Below are 16,391 nucleotides of genomic sequence, written 5' to 3' on the forward strand. Positions count from 1 at the left end.
TATGGGCATTTGAGACATGAGGTACAAAGTACTATGGACAATTCTGGTTTCATTAAAAAAAAAAAAAAAAGTAATTTAGATCTAAGCAAAAACCTGTGAAAGCAGGCTATGAAGATGTTTAAAAAATGAAGTGCCTGTCATTCAAAAGGACAGTAGAACTTAATTTATTGAGCAAAACTAAGAGGAAATATGATTGCTGTATATAATTTTAACCTCAGTTCATCTAGGGACAGAGGACTTCTTAAGCTCACAGGCCAGGCTGGCACAAAACCAAACACAGATAAATCAGACATCGACGAATTCAGTTTTTAGTAAGATTTGCAGTGAAAACCCAAGCCCTGAAACAGCTGTTTGTAAAGAGCCTCCATTCAAAAATCAGAAGGCCATTCAGAAAGTGTAGTATAAGACATGTATTTCAGCATAGTACTGCTTTTTCATGTCTTCTGAAGATTTTTCCTCCACCCACCCTTCGAGTGTATCTGTAGCGTGACCATAACAGTAAGATGTTAAACTATAATTAGAGAGCAAAACCAAATGTTATTGTAGACTACACTATTCTTTGGAATAAGTTATTTCAGCCAAATTAAAATCGCAACTAAATAATTTCCCTATGTGGAATACACTACTTATACAAAAAGAGTAAAATAGATTAGTATCTCCTACATCGTGGAACACCCCAAGGTCTTCCATCATTCGCCGTCTACGCATCTTCTCCATGTCATCCATTTTTTGCAAGACTGCTTCTGCAGTACTACGACAAAAAGTTGACATGTAAGAACAAAGATAGGCAAGTACAAACAAAAATAGTTAAAACAGTACACATAATCAGCATGACATTTTAATAGAGTATGCACAAAGTAAGAGTCGTTGACGCTTAACCAAGTTTTTTAACACTACTTAAAAATCAGGTCAAATGTTTACTTTTTTAGAGAGAGAGTTAAGAACAAGCGATTGAGGATTTGCAGACACTGTTTTCGGGTTTATTTTCCCCTCTCACTGAACACAGTAAAAAAAAAAAAAAAAAGAATCTAATTTAGTAGGAAAAAAGAATTCTGAAGATCATAGTAATGTAACAGAAAGAAATTATAGCAGTTTTTAATAGCGCTTAAGTTGCTCTGCGTGATAGCATTAAGTCATGTTTAGCTCACAGCCTTCCTCAGACAACAGGTTGCTTATTCTTCTCTTAACTGTAATTTAAGTTTCATGTTGATTTCCCATGACTGTATATGCTGGAAAAAACCCCATCCCGCTCCTGTTCCAGTTCACAAACTTTTCAGAAAACAAGGTCAATTTGGGCTTCACAAAGGTCATTAAGCCATGGACAGACAGGCAGAAACACTAGGACTACGTCACTTTGGCTGTATCCAACTTTCCTCAGTATCTCAACTCAACCGAGCATTAGACAAATATTCATAAGCATGCAAGAAAAGTTAATGAAAAATGAAGGCGCTTCTGATGCTAAGAAAATCGATTTAGAGGGCAAGTTAAATCTCCTGAAAGTCACACCGTAAAGTGAGTGTTTTGGTTCACAAGACAACACATAAACCCACCCAGCCCGGACATAGAAGGTGCTCTAGTATGAAGATCTCTCTGCAGCTGGCAATCACAAAATGAAGACACCGGGGGCCAATTTAAACATTGGCTGTGCCCAAACTCTTTACACGTGAAGCACTTCCCAAATACATCCTCACACACACACACACACACACTCTCCAACCTGGAAGTCTTAAACGGCCACAAGCATCTATTTCCAAAAGACTCGGGTTAAACAGCTTGGCTGCGAAGGACAAAGGCCCACACGTTACCTAAATCAGTGTATTAACAATAATTACAGGACATACTGGCACAGGCAGAGGCAGAGGCAGAGGAGGACACCCTACCTGACCAACAGCAATGGAATGTTAGCAGAGGTTGCTTAACAACATCCTGCAAGTTCCGAGCCGTGCGACCCTGGTGGGACTCTGCAGTGGAGGGCACCTGAGCCCAGCAGGTATCACAAGGCCATATCCTATATGTAGTCTCAGCCTAACCACTGAATACATTTAGCTCTTGCTACCAGGAACAGTAATACCTTTTTCTGTTGTCAAAAGAAGGAGAAAGGTGCTAGCTGATACTATGCCATAGCACAAAGGCTTGCTAGTAAGGCTCATTTTAGTAGCTTTGCAAGATGATGACAAAAATCTCACTCACTTTGGTATAAGTTTGTCAAATAAAACAGATTGATTTGTAGTGGTGTAATGGCTTTGTCAAAGCCTGCAGCTTCGGCGGACCTCCAAATCCCCATTTTCTTCATGGACTTGTTCTGCAGCTTTTGCATCAGCTCTAGTCTTCAGTGTCCTGTTGACTAAAATACGTTAATGGATGAAATATTTTGAGACAGAACATATGTTATTCCCTTTATTTCACCGTTATTCTAGTAAAATGTAAAAAAAAACCTGCCGTGGATTTTTTCTTTAAATACTGAATTAGAAGTTATTGTCACGACCACAGCATTCAACTTAAATGACTTATGTTAAAAGCACGACTTGTACAGCAACTTTTTATTAGTCTAGAAAGCCAGTCTGATGAAAACAAACACGCAGTTTTTGTTTCATGCAGGAGGCAAGTTCATTCCAGTTACTTCTTTCTGGAAAAGTGAAAACAAGAAATAGGTCTCTCGAAGGTGTTTTCACTCCATTCATGTAAAATCGTATCTGATCGTTTGTTTTTTTAAAAAATGTTTATGTGGGAAGTCTCTTCTTAAGATGCATAGTTTTAGTACACTGTTTAAGCATACATCACTTTCATTTTCTGCATGGTGACACAAAAGCTCTAGAAGATAAGAAATGTCTCCAGATAAACGCCCCAATATCAAAGAGCTCAAACGCTTGCTGCTTTAAAACAACATCTGCCCAGTACTTACCACGCAGCAGCCTTTGCCACAGGTTCGTTACTTGCACTATGTCCTGGGTTTGCATGGCAAAGTTTTGGTAGCGGGGCAGGGCTACAGGGGGACCCGTGCTGGAGCTGTCTATTCCTGAAGGACTGCACCCCGTGGAAGGGACCCACGCTGGAGCAGTTCGTGAAGGACTGTGCCCCGTGGGAAGGACTCGTGTTGGAGACGCTGGTGGAGGACTGTCTCCCATAGGAGGGACCCCACGCTGGATCAGGGGAAGAGTGTGAGGAGTACTCCCTCTAAGGAGGAAGGAGTGGCAGAGACATGTGAGGAACTGATCACAACCCCCATTCCCCGTCCCCCTGTGCCGCTGGTGGGGGGAAAGGAGGGAGAGAAATCAGGAGTGAAATTGAGCCTGGGAAGAAGGCGGGGGGTCGTGGGGGGTGGGGGGGAAGGTGTTTTAAGATTTGGGTTTATTTCTCCTTACTTAACACTGATTTGATTGGTAAGAAATTAATTTTCCCGAGTTGAGTCTGTTTTGCCCATGACTGTAATTGGTGAGTGATCTCTCCCTGTCCTTATCTCAACCCACAAGCCTTTCATTCTATTCATCCAGCGGAGGACGGACAATGATAGAGCGGCTTTGGTGGGCACCTGCCCTCCAGCCAGGGTCAAGCCACCACACACTGTCATTAAAATAATTAAGAGAGGTCAATGAGAAAGTAGAGCACAATTAGAACCTGAATAACTACAGACAAAGTGCATTTCAGGCCCCTTCCCGTGTTCAGCCTGCGCCTGGCAGGATTCTGCCTGCAAATAACAGATTTTCCCAGCTGCCAGCAAGCAGCTTCACGGCACCAAGCCTGTTCGTGTGCTCCGCGCCGCAACTCGGTTCCAAGGTAAATCGCTGAACTTCAGGGACACCTTCCTCATGTCTGTGGGTTTGTGCTTCTCATGACTGAATTACTTTTTAACTCACATAGAATACGGCAATATTCCCTCCTATTTGCAAGAACGATTGATTTTCAATCAATTTGTGTCCTGCAGACTCCAGAAAATCCATGTCACGAAGAAACCCAAGCCAAGGAACAGGTTCTCCAGTGCCTAAGAGCAGGCTGGGATTCACACTGCGTTCTCCCCAAGCCTGCAAGGAATTAATAGCATATCCTCCTGTTTGCACCTACCTCTCTTCATACAACTCATAGGAAATTCACTGCCTTTGAGGTACCTATTCTCACAACTTCCGCTGATTTTGGCTGATGAGTTCAGAAGTTTTGGGAGCCAAGTTCAATAGAGTGACCAAAGACAATCCTTCTCAGAAACCAGGCTACAAAGGAATCCTAAGGAATTATCACTACTTACCTTCTTTCTAGTCTTCTTTTTTTGGGTCTGATTTCGGCTTTGCCAACTGCCTACGTTAAGAAAGAAGACAGAGAAAAGGAGAAAAGAATTGTTGTATTACAATTTTTGTATTATAGCATATCATATCGTATTGCATTGTATAGTTCCCCCTCAAGACTGGGGAACTTCACCAAGTTTACAATCCGGTGCTCCGCATCATGCAAAAAAAAGCCTGTGGACCACAAGGATTCAGATGTCTGCTGCATACCGTATGCACAATTCCATAAGGACAGACATTTCCTAACCTGCTAACCTTGAAGTCTCAACAGCACAAATAACATCTCAGTAATCAAAGCGGAGGAGAGATCTCAAAGGAGTTGGGAAGATACACATGTTTTTTATACAAGCAGAAGACTTTTACTAAGAAGAGGGATTCCAGTTCTAAGATACTGGCACTGGTATTAACATAATCGTATCCCTCTGCAGATTTTTAGCTGTAGGTGTATCGTGATGTGACTCGTGCATGCTTTCACTTTTCATTCTAGAAATTGAACAGAGATTGAACACCTGGAAATACAATACCTTGTAAAGTGTCTTCGATTGACGTTTTCACTTAATATTTCCATGCTTTTGTCAAAGCTAGAGTCTGAACAGGGCGGCATGTTTTTTCTCATTGATCTTAAAGAGTGTCCATTGAAACATCCCATTTTGCCAGAGGAAAAATCCTAGGGAAAATAAAAAAGGAAATAAGAATGTATTTATCTGAACCACATGTATTGAGTTAAGAAGGAACTTCTGCCTCCTTTAGGCAAGTTTATTCTGTAACACTCCTGATTCAATAGCGGTGCAACTAACAGCAGGTAACTTGTACACCAGGAAGGAGCTCTCAGAAAAAAAGCCCAACTTGCAAAGCTAAAGCTCCCCTCTGCCACACTCTTCTTGTGGACAACTTGAGCTTAATATCCTTTGAAAAAGTTATTGCGGCAAAGCCTGTCAGATAAACTTAGTGTTTCATTAAAAACCCCCAAATCTTTTATTTCAAAAGTTGGTTCAGAGGAGCAGTCAAGCTTGACTTTGCATGTTCGGGGATTAAAATCTAGTTAGGAGAGTTTCTCTTCCTCTCTCTGTTCCATTGATAACTGCATTCAGAGGCACATGAAAAGATTTCCTTCAAGAGGATGGTCTTTATCCCCGGGAAACCAAAGGGAACTCAAGATACACTTTTTTATGGCTGTTGATCTTGTTCACATTGGCATTTCTGCAAGGAGGGTGAGTACTATCACCTTTCCTATGTGAGGGGGAAAGCTATACCCATGAGAGGGGGCTTGTTCAGTTTGTTCAGCCAACCCAAAGTTTCATTAGGAGTACGCCAAACTAAGTCTCACACCGAAAAGGGCAGAAAACAGACCAGATTCTTTCACTTCTTGACACTAACTTTACCAAGAGGTACTTCCATTAGTAGCTGATGGAGATGATAACAGAAGCGTGAAGAACGCGGCTACAGGAGAGCAATGACGCACACGCAATGCCCTTGCAGTGCCACACAGCGAGAGCTGTGGCCGCCCGCTGCTGGAGGGTCAGCCCTGAGCCACAGAGCTGGGCGATCCTGACGGTCTTCTCTTCAGACAGCCTTGAACAAGTCATCCCCAACGTTCACCGCACAACTGGCCGTGAGAAGACAGACCTTCCGACGAGGAGGATTTCAATCACCTTTCCTTCATCGCTCGTTTTAAAGAGCGCCTCGCTTCCTGCAGTTCTCCAAGCTGGTGGAGCGAGGCCTCGTGGTATGCTTCCCATATCTGGCTTTAAGTTGGGGCATCTGAGATGAAACCCCTGAAGCTATTTTATAGTTCTCAGATCCAGCGTAGATGGATGTAACAAGACCTAAAGCTTAATGACAGGCAGTCTGGTCTGTCAGAGTCACTTTTCACATTCTTCCTCTCAAAGGTTTAAGAAAGAAATTGTAACAGAAAGCCTGTCAACTTATTTTTAATTTGTCAGAGCCCTACATTTATTTGAAGGCGGTTTTTGTGCACACTCACACACAGGAGTATAGAAAGACTTAAACCAATACTTTCAGCATTCGCCACTGAGACAACTAGAAAAAACCCCTAGACCAAGAAATAATCTCACCTGCAAACGTACTCATAGTATTCCTACAGCTGGATGCCTATGGCTTAGACATCGTCCTACAAAATGTATAGGCATGCCTGGGAACTGCCTATAATGTTGGGTTATGCGATTAAAGGCTAATCTGCATAAACAAAAGGCAGCGGGGAAGCACGGGTGGGCAGAGGCACCCCAGTAACACAGCGCCAGGGGAACAGCCCGGCCCCGCTCCTTGTGAGGCCATCGCTCAGCCCAAGGCCCAGCTCCAGGGTGAGGGACCCCCCCAGCGGTGCAGGCAGGAGAGCCCTTGGGGTCACCGAACAGACCAAGTGAGGGCCTCTGCCTAGAATACGACTCGCTGGGGGATGCCCATCATCACAGCCTGTCCTGGCTTCTCCCCACACAGGGGAAACAGCCGTGTAATACTCCCTCTCTCGTCAGGGCAGGTAAAGAGCAGGCCTCCTCTGCTTTGGCCAACCTCCAGGACTCCAACCTAGCAATTTTCCTAACTTCCTCACTGCAATATCCCCTGAAGATGAGGCCCTTGTTCTACCCTCTGCAATCCACGCAAAGGAATCTCCTTTACCCCCTGCAGCTAGGCCATTTTTAACCCTTTCCCCAACTGTAGCCTAGGATAGCGGCTTCTACGAGGGACTGGAAAACCCTTATAACACTGGAACTGTAGGAATGTAAAATTCTCACACTGGATTTTGAAAGAATTTCAGAAAAGTAGGTATTAGTATTTTATCCTTGATGAGCTTTATGTCAACCTAACTTCAGGTTTCGAGTCATCACTGCTAGAAATAAAGGTTCTTTTCAGGTTCCTAATAACTGAAAACATGCAAAACCCAAAACCCAGCCCCCAAATCCATCGTAACAACTGTTAAGACATTAGGAACCAACAGTACTAGCAGGCTGTTAGTGGGCTATTTTCAAATTCAACAAGCCCTTTTAAATTAAAGATGAGGAAGAGAACCAAAATCAAGAACAGCAGCCTACACCAGCTGCGGCAACACAGCAGTCAGAGTCCATTACAGGTTGAATTCTTTCACAAGCTTTATATCCTTCCCATAAATTGTTTTAATTGGCATTGGTTAACTGACTTAATTCACACGTAGCAAGGCAACGTCCTGTTTCAGTATTAACAAAATTGAAATTAGACTTACTTTGAGCTCATAGTAATCCACAATCACTGGCTGTGTGAGAATTTCCTTGGCTTTATCGGCACACGTCACCTGTTGCTCTTCTGCCTGAGAATGTGTCCCACGAGTCGTACGGCGTACCCACGAATCTGGAACGACACAAGTTTCTTAAAGTCAGCATTTCTGTTTATCTGGAACACAGTGTCGGCGAAGTATCCTGTACCTGGAATACAGTCGCTTTCTGCGACGACAGAGACAGGATTTCTACCATTTTTTCACTGAGAAATGCTTGACTTTCACTTACTTTCTGGCAAAAGTCACTGCTCCGTAACAATTAGACACAAAAAAAAAGCACTAGAGGAAAAAGGCAGGGTAAAACCAGGAAAAAAAATAGAGTCACATTGCCATTAACAGCACTGCTCGGTAACGCTCCAAAATAATTAAGGTTAAGGAAACACATCTTCCATTGCAAACATTAGGACGTAAGTCTTGTATTCTGCAGGGGACTCTGGGCCCATGCCGCTTGAAGTACAGCTTTTTAACCTACGCTGCTCAGGACTGGGACGATACTCATACAATAAAAGAAGGTCAACGATCGTTTTGCAATTAGGTACCATTTGAAAAACAAACTGCAGAATCAAGAAACCAGCAGCTGCAGACAAACACGACTTTGGCTTGCGTAACTAGAGGGGCAGCATCCTTATGCAGGAAACGCTGTGTGCTGATTTTGGAGAGACACTGCAGAAATAACAGAACTAAAGAAGGCTAAAACCTAACAAATAGTGTAATCCTCAGGAAGAAGAACCACCTAAATAACCTGTTTGACCTTTCACTTACCGTTTGAATCTCCGTCTTCAGAACTTTCTGCTGTTTGGTGATCTGGCATTTTGCTCTCCTCTCTTAGGCCTGAATGTTCAGGAAGCATGATACTCTTCTCAGAAGCAGATTTAGGCACAAGAACTCTCTCTCTCTCATTTTCTGTCCCAGATGTATTTTCATTCCCATTTTTCTGTCGTTCCTGAAGTACATTTTCATTTTCTTCCATAAAAGAATCCTGTGTGGACTCAACTTCAGCGTGATCCATGTTAGAAAAGCCTTTTTCTGGAGTCTCTTCATCACTCTCAACTTCATTTTGGTCTTCGGGAACTTTATTCTCTTTATTGAACTGGAAATTCCTCCTCTTGGTTGCGATACTTGAAGACCCTTTGTTCTTTCTGCGTTTTCTTTTTGACACATCTACAAAGAGGTATCAGAAAAAGTAATCCAAAACATTACCAAAACCAGTTCTTCCTTCAAAATCCAGCATCCTCATCTTACTTGACTTAACAAGGAAAAGGATCAAAGGAGCTCAAGTACTATCATCTGTCTCCCTACGTATGTCTCGAGAAAGTCTTGCAAAAAACTTGCAGGAAGACAAACTGGCAGTGGAAACATTGACAACTCTCCAGGCAAATACTGTATTGCCTAAGAACCTTTATTTAGATTGCTCCATTGCAGGGGGAGTTGGTTGGTTGTTGGATTTTTTTTTTTATTTTCTTTTTGGATGGTGCTAAAGATGCCATAAAATTAGCTACAGTATTATTCCAGTGATTTGTAGACTTCATATTCATGCGCCTTCAAAATTAAAGGCAACCATGATAAAATGAAGCAAATAAAGAGTCTTGAGGAGGACCTAACCCCTTTCCTCCATGCTCCCAGCAGCCACCGAAGCCAGTGGGGGTCCCAGAAGGGCAGGAGCTGCAGGGCTCGGGCTGAGCGGCACGGAGGATCCTTAGGAAGGCTTTGTTGCTCTGCCACGGGGATATTAGTGTTTCTGGCTAGCTGACAGCATGTGCAGCGAGTGTAAACATCTGGCTCCAGCAAAGAGATGCAGACGAGGGAGGGCAAGTTATGCACGAGAGAAACAGGGTCCTTGCGATAGCGCCCAGCTGGGCAAGGGCTGTCTCAAGGGCTGTCTCCAGCAGATGTGAGCAGAACCGGGTGCGAGGGCCCGCAGCACCCGCAGGGAGAAGCGGGCACGGGCAGAGGGAGATGCAGCCATCGGTGGGAGGATGGTGGTTTTGCAGTGGAGCAGGGCGCTTGCCCCGGTGCCTCTGCAGCCTCTTGGCTGGCTCATCCCAGGGCCTTGGGAGGTGGTGAGAAAGGCTTGAAAATGCACCACTGGGGGCACCTTAGGGGTCTGAGGAAAGAGCCCAGAAGCAGTATTGAAGATATTTGCAGTACCACTTTGGATCGTGGTGTGGTTTGCATCCAAACAGCAGCCATTTGGCAGGGGACCGCGGGGAAAAAGTGGGTAAAGAGCGCCCAGGCCTCTGCTGTCCAGCTCTTTCTGAGCAGACCAGCTGTTCACGCTAGTTCAGGCTTAATTCGTGCTCTGGGTTCATTGCCACAATCTTTCAAAACTCCGGTCTAACCCCGTATGTTGGCACCGGGATTGAACTTCTTGACTCTCTGACTGACGAGTCAGCCGAATCTTCCTCCGCCCTGTGGCGAGCAAAGCCGCGCCCAGGCTCCCGGCTTCGCAGCTGGCACAGGGCGGAGGAGGGAAGAACGGGGAGAGGAGATCGTCCTCGGACTCGAAGGGGTTTAAACCCCCCTGCGGGCCGGGGGGGGTGTGTGTGTGTGTGTGTGTGTTTGAGGGGAGCACGCGGCAGTCTAACTTCGAAGTTACCCCCGGCTCTCCTTCCACCCTGGCTCCCCCACGTTGCTCGGAGCCCGCCGCCCCCGGCAGGCGATGCCCCCCGGCCGCGGGGACAGCGCCGGCCGCTCGCCCGCCGCCGCCGCCGCCGCCAGACAACAGGGAGGCGAGCGGGGCGGTCGCCGCCGCCGGGCCCGGCTCGGCCCGCCCGCCCCCGCCGGCCAGGAGCCGCCCTTACCCCGGGGAGGCGCGGGGCGGCGAGAGCGCTGGCGGTGCCCCGTCCCCGCCGGGAGAGCGCCTGGCCGGTTCCCCGGGGGCAAGCGCGGGCGTGGGGGGAGCACGCCTGACGGCGCCGCTCCGCCTCGCCCCCTCAGCCCGCGCCCGCCTGCCGCCCTCCCGCCTGCCGCCTTCGCTCACGACCGCGCCGCCATCTTGCGTCTCACAAACTACTGCACTTCTTCTGGGGCGGGGGGTGAGCCGGGAACTCCCGACGCCGCCGCCCGCAGCGCCCACTCGCATCCTCCCGGCGCCTCGCTGCCCCGGGGCGGGTGCGCGGGGAGGCCGGGCAGCGGCGGCCGGTGCCTCAGCCTCCCTGGCAGGGAGCGGGGGCCGAGCCGCTCCGCCGCCCCGCCCGTCAGGCGGCGGACACCAGCCAGAGGGCGGCCCGGCCCCGCCGAGGCAGCGGGTGGCTACCTACCCCGGCGCCGCAGCGCCTCAGCCCGGGGGCCACCGGCGGCTCGTCGTCCTCCGGTCGGCGGAGGTGCCGGCGCGAAGCGGCTGCGGCAGGGAGGCACGGGGATGACAGGCCGGGAGTTCCCAGGTGGCAGCGGCGCCCTCGCAGCCCGCTCCTCTGCCGCCAAACCTCGGCTCCGCGTAGAGCCTCCCGCCGAGCACCCAGGCGGGTTTTAAGGACGGCGTCGTCTCCAGCCCCGTGAAGGCTTTTTCTCCGACGCCAGCCCCGAGTTTCCCTCGGGCGTCCCGAGCTGTCGCTGGGGGAGGACATTGCCGCAGGGTCCAGATCCCCAAACCAGGGACGAGCGACAAAGTAACGGCTCTGAGGAAAAAACCTCACCATCTCCCCCCACCCCCCGCCGCCCTTTTTTTTTTTTTTTTTTGTTTAGTTAGAGAATTTGGAGAAAGGAGACCCTTCACTACATACCTAGATACTTAAGTATTTAGTTTTAACTCCCAGGGCATACTTCTCAGAAATGCTGTGTTTCTACATTCTGTTTCTTTCATCCCTGTTTGCCATTTTGGTTCAGACACTAAAATACGATTTGTTTCCCTGAGAGAGAAAATGAAGATGTGGCTTGTGGGAACCGTTAAAGAGTTGGGTCATGGAAGACCCAAGATTTACGCAATTAGAATTAAAAAACCAAAGCCCCTGTAGAGGTACAGTATCCTGTCCAGACTAGTGACAGGAAGGAGTTTGAGCAAAGCTTTGAAGAGCAAAAGTTTTCATCCCAGGATTGTTTCTGGTTCTTCGTTTCCACAGTCACTCCTGTTCAGTTTTCCCAACAGTTACCTGGGGAGCACGGCTAACAAACTGCTCCCACAGTCCCATCAAAAATCAGTGACAGCAGCCAAGGTTAATGAAGAATAACCTTAATTCCTTTATTATATTTCCAATGTAGTATGCATTCATGTGTAAATTTCCAACATATTTGTTCTTCCCCCTGGGCTTGCCTTCACTGTGAACCAATACACCAAGAGTAGGAGTAAGCTGCTCACAGACAAATCTTAAAGTCTTAAGACTCATGCTGGTTTTTAAGAGTAAGGTTGTTACTGATCAAAATTATACTGTGATTAATAAAATAGAGAAGACAAAAAACCCCCAAAAAGGTGATTTCATTTGTTATTGATACCCATACAAACAATACAGCTAAAAGAAAAAATTCTGCATAGTACGCAAATGTTTGGACAAAGACTAGAAAGAAACAAAAAAAGAAAACTGAAACATAGGTAAGAACCCAAACACACACAGAAGGATTGCACAGTTCGGCGTTCAGTATCACCAGACCTTGTGTACGTGAGGTGATGGAACAAAACAGCAATGTATGGTGCCACATCTTTTATCGCAACCAATAGAAAATGTTATTGTCATAAGATAGGCAAAGTTTTTTAAAAAACAGTAACTGTCAGATTAACTGAGAGAAATTTTCTCTGCTGGTTTGAAGATGCATACATCTTCACAATGGGGTATTGCTTTGCTTGGACTTAAATATTTTTATCACCAACAATGTATTCACTTTTATGTACTAAACAGATAAAATTTTCTCCAGGTAACTAGAAAACTATTTACAAGTTAATTCAGCTACAAGCCACCTAACCTGCAACTAACAATTGACATTCAAATGCTATTCTCCAGTATCAAGAAGATTGTCATTATTACGAGCAAGACTAAACTTTCCCTTAGAAAGTTAACAGCAGTAAATTTTGCTTTGTTTCAAGTTAGGTTTTTTGGACAGGCAAAAATATGCCATAGCAAAAGTTCTTAAGTTTGTGGAGTGTTTCTCCTACATACTTTCTTTAGGTTGTTAATTCTGTGAAAGCCCCTTGAGGTGCTATCACACAATTAAAAAAGTCCACCTCTCAACTGCATTGAGAGGTTTCTAAAGGATTTACTTTTCAGGTACCAAAATGAGACTTGGTTTAAAACCTTCATGTAAGATGCGATGGACTCTACAGCACCACAGACTAGTTCAGAACAACGTATTCCCACAAGTTGGAAAACGATGAGAAAAAGTTTATCCTTTTCTGTTAAAGAGAGCTACTGCAGTTATCTGGGAGATGTTCGGGTCTGCAGCGTTCCAAAGGCAATCACAGCAGTATGTCACATAAAATATATATAGGACGAAAATATCAAATAAAAGCAGTTAAAGGACTTTATTAGAGCTTTCTTAACAAATTTAAAGATGTATTTGTTTAACATCTGTAGAAGTAATCTTTATTGAATTAATTATGCGCAGATAACAACATGCAGTGAAAAGAAAACATTAGACGAGAAGTATGTGGAAATCAACACCGAGCATAACTGAAGGCTGCAATTTCTTTCTTCATTTCCTAATAAGAAAAAAAGACAAACTAGCAGTCAGCATGAACAAAAGCTTAAGAACCCTGTTTATTTCTTCATAAAAAATAACAAAGGATCTGTACACACATACCACTGGTAGTAAGATTTAGCAAATACATGCGCTAGCACCACCGTAACATCTTTCTATACCCACTGGCTTCAAACACATGCTTATGTGTCCCAAATAGACTACAGAGACTGCGTGGTTCTGTATCAAGAGACTATGGAACCGTATCGACAGCGGTTCCAACAGTTAGAAAGAGGAGACAGTTCCTGAAAAGGCACAACTAAAAGCTGGAAACATTCTTTTCTGCACTCGGAATATTTACTTGTTAAAGTCTTATCTCTTCATACAGTAGAGCTTGCTCCTGACTGACCTGCAGTGTCACTCTGAAGAGGAGAATTTTTTTTTTGTTAAAGCTAAAGGTAGAAGTAGCAAACAAAGAAATCAAGTCTCAACTTTCAATGCTTCAAGCCACAAAACCTCACAAGCCCCAAGATAACATTAATAAATGCCTTCTCATGCTAAACAACGTCATTATACTAGATGAGAGATGGGCCCATTTTTCAGGAACGGCCTCCCTGAATCCAAATAATCCTCCCTGTTGCACAATCAGAACAGAACATCGGTTCTAACTCCTTCTCTGATGTGGAAGAAGAGATCCAGATGACCCGAGCTGAAGAGAAGAGGCTTCCTCTTTTTTAAGGCAGGCTGAGAGGCATAAAGAATTTTCTCTATTCTCAGTCACAAGCATCTCAAAGACAAAGGGATTCAAGGATCTTGAATCTGACAACTGACTATCCAACCTATCTCAATCGACTCAATGCTGGGAATGCCTGACTGGGACCACGGGCATCTCCGGAAGACTTCTGACAACTCAGAAATCCTCTCTTAGCGGAAAAGAACAGAGAATTTGACTCATTAACATGAAACCGTCAGAGGCAGAAATCTCCCCATGTGTCAAATTAAAGATGCTCGAGCCATGCTTGTTAAAAAGAGATTATGGTGAGACCAGAGAAAAGTCTCAAACTCTTGTTAGGTTTCATACCTAATTTCTTTTCAGGAAGGGAAGGACTACTCTATGAAGTGTTACCGTGTCTGACTGCCTGTAAGGGGAGGAAGAGGAAGCAACAGACTGGGGAAAGCACCCTCCTTATGTAGCCCCCCCCAGCCCTAAAAAGGGTCTGGAGAAGGACTATTGACAGACTGAGGTTAACTGCTTTGAGAGGGCTGTGTGGGTGGACCCATTGTCTTCCAGTTCAAGCCATTTCCTGCTGAAACTGCCAACGATTATGCCAAATACAACAATGGGTTTGCAATATGGATAAACCTCTTCCAGACTGAAATGAAAAAGCCTCGTAACACAGGCAACTAAGCAGTAAAGAGTAATGCTAAGGAAGCGTGATGTCCAGAGTGCACACGTACACATGCCTAAGACACACATGCATAACAGTGATAGAAAGTGCTGTAAGAAAAAAAAAAATTACCTGCACTAATTCAGTTTTGTCATAATCTTCCCGATGTTGGTATATGGACTGACTCAGAACAGCGTACAGTTTTTCCATGCAAAATATACTGAACTTTTTAGTTACTGCCGTGACATAACGCAACAGTTGCTGAAGAAAAAAAAAAAAAGGAAACTACAAGTTTGGAATAGTGCAAGATCCTTTGAATAGGCTCTTCATGTTTTCAGAAGCTAAACAATAACAATACAACACAAACGACATCCTACTTTCTTATTTTATGAAACATGAGTGACACTTCAGAGAACAGACGAAACATCTCACAAGATTTAACTGAAGAAAAGGAGTTACTTTTTCATACTTCAGAGAAAAGGAAAGCTTAAATTTCAGACAGTATTTTATTAGTCATCAATCTATCACATCAACAATCCTAATCGTGAATCAACTGCTTCCAGAACAGCAGGGAATGACACAATCCACTTTGTGGTAGAGTTGCTGCCACAGCAAAGCCACTGTTCCATTTTATTAGAGAAACTGTTGCTGCAATGCAGGGCACTGTAAAATGGATCTTTGGAAGCCAGGCTACAAATCTTCTGGATCCAGCTGTGCCAGCTGGAAACAGAAGCAGCCTTGGGTGCTCACCTTTACCCATTAGCTGAACGTGTAGTGTGCCTACAGCTCTGCTGGCAGAACACACTGCTCAAACGTCTGAAGCAGCTCAGGGAGCAAAGTTACCTCAGTTGGCTCCTGCCTTTAAACTGACGAGTGGATAAACTAGCAGAGTGACTCTGCCTGTAGCAAATTACCAATCTCGCACACAGGCCTTTCTGTTACCAAAGATGCGAATGCAATCATCTCTGGGAAAACGACAGTGACAAACTAGCGGCAGCACCTTCTTCCACTGCTGGGGCTATTCAGTGCCTGTGTGTTGTGTGAGGCTGTGAAGATGTAGCTTAAGAGAGCAGCCATACCAAAGGAAAGTATTACTGCCTCACAACTGCCTGTCGTCAAACTCTGCCTCCCTCAGATCAACTAGCACAAAAGCTGAGTATTCCCCTCAACTTCATTCTACACAACCCGCAGATAAAACGCACAAAACCCACGCAGCGTGCTTTCAGCTGCTGCAAACAGAAAAGGCAGGATGCGACAGAGGTGTATGGTCACCATCCCGTGTGAAACGATTTCTAATTGCTGCCACATAGATGACCGCATGCGTTTCTACACGTTCATAAAGCTCTAGGCCTATTACCAAGCAAATAAACGAACAAAAACCCCCAAACAAAACCAAGCAGCTACATTTTGGAGGTTCACCTAGCTTATTCACTGCAGGTGAATCCTACAGAGGCTCTCTGGTACGAGCAGCTAGTTCCAATGGCATCCATGTTGATGAAACAAATTTTCCAAAAGATGCGTTTCATGACTGTAGCTCTCAGAGCTGAAACATATCTAAGGGCTCTACTGTACCATTTCCACAGTGGGCAGTAACTTTGGAGCACACACTGTTAGCACCCTGACTCTCTGAAAAACCTGTGTGGCTTCTCTACACACAGAAGCAGACATGAACAACAACCCCCCCCCCCCCCCCCCCCCCCGCCCCCGAAATCTGCTTCCTTAGGAAGCCAGCTTTAAAAAGTTGGTTTTCACCTCCAAAAATTAGGTCACAGCTTAAAAAATGTGACAGAAATTGTGTTGGCAAGCCCCTCACTCGCATGGGATTACCTATCGGTCCCATTCTCCCCACACAGGGGA

The sequence above is a fragment of the Grus americana genome, unplaced genomic scaffold (assembly GCF_028858705.1).
Source record: "Grus americana isolate bGruAme1 unplaced genomic scaffold, bGruAme1.mat scaffold_66, whole genome shotgun sequence".
Taxonomy (NCBI): Eukaryota; Metazoa; Chordata; class Aves; order Gruiformes; family Gruidae; genus Grus; species Grus americana.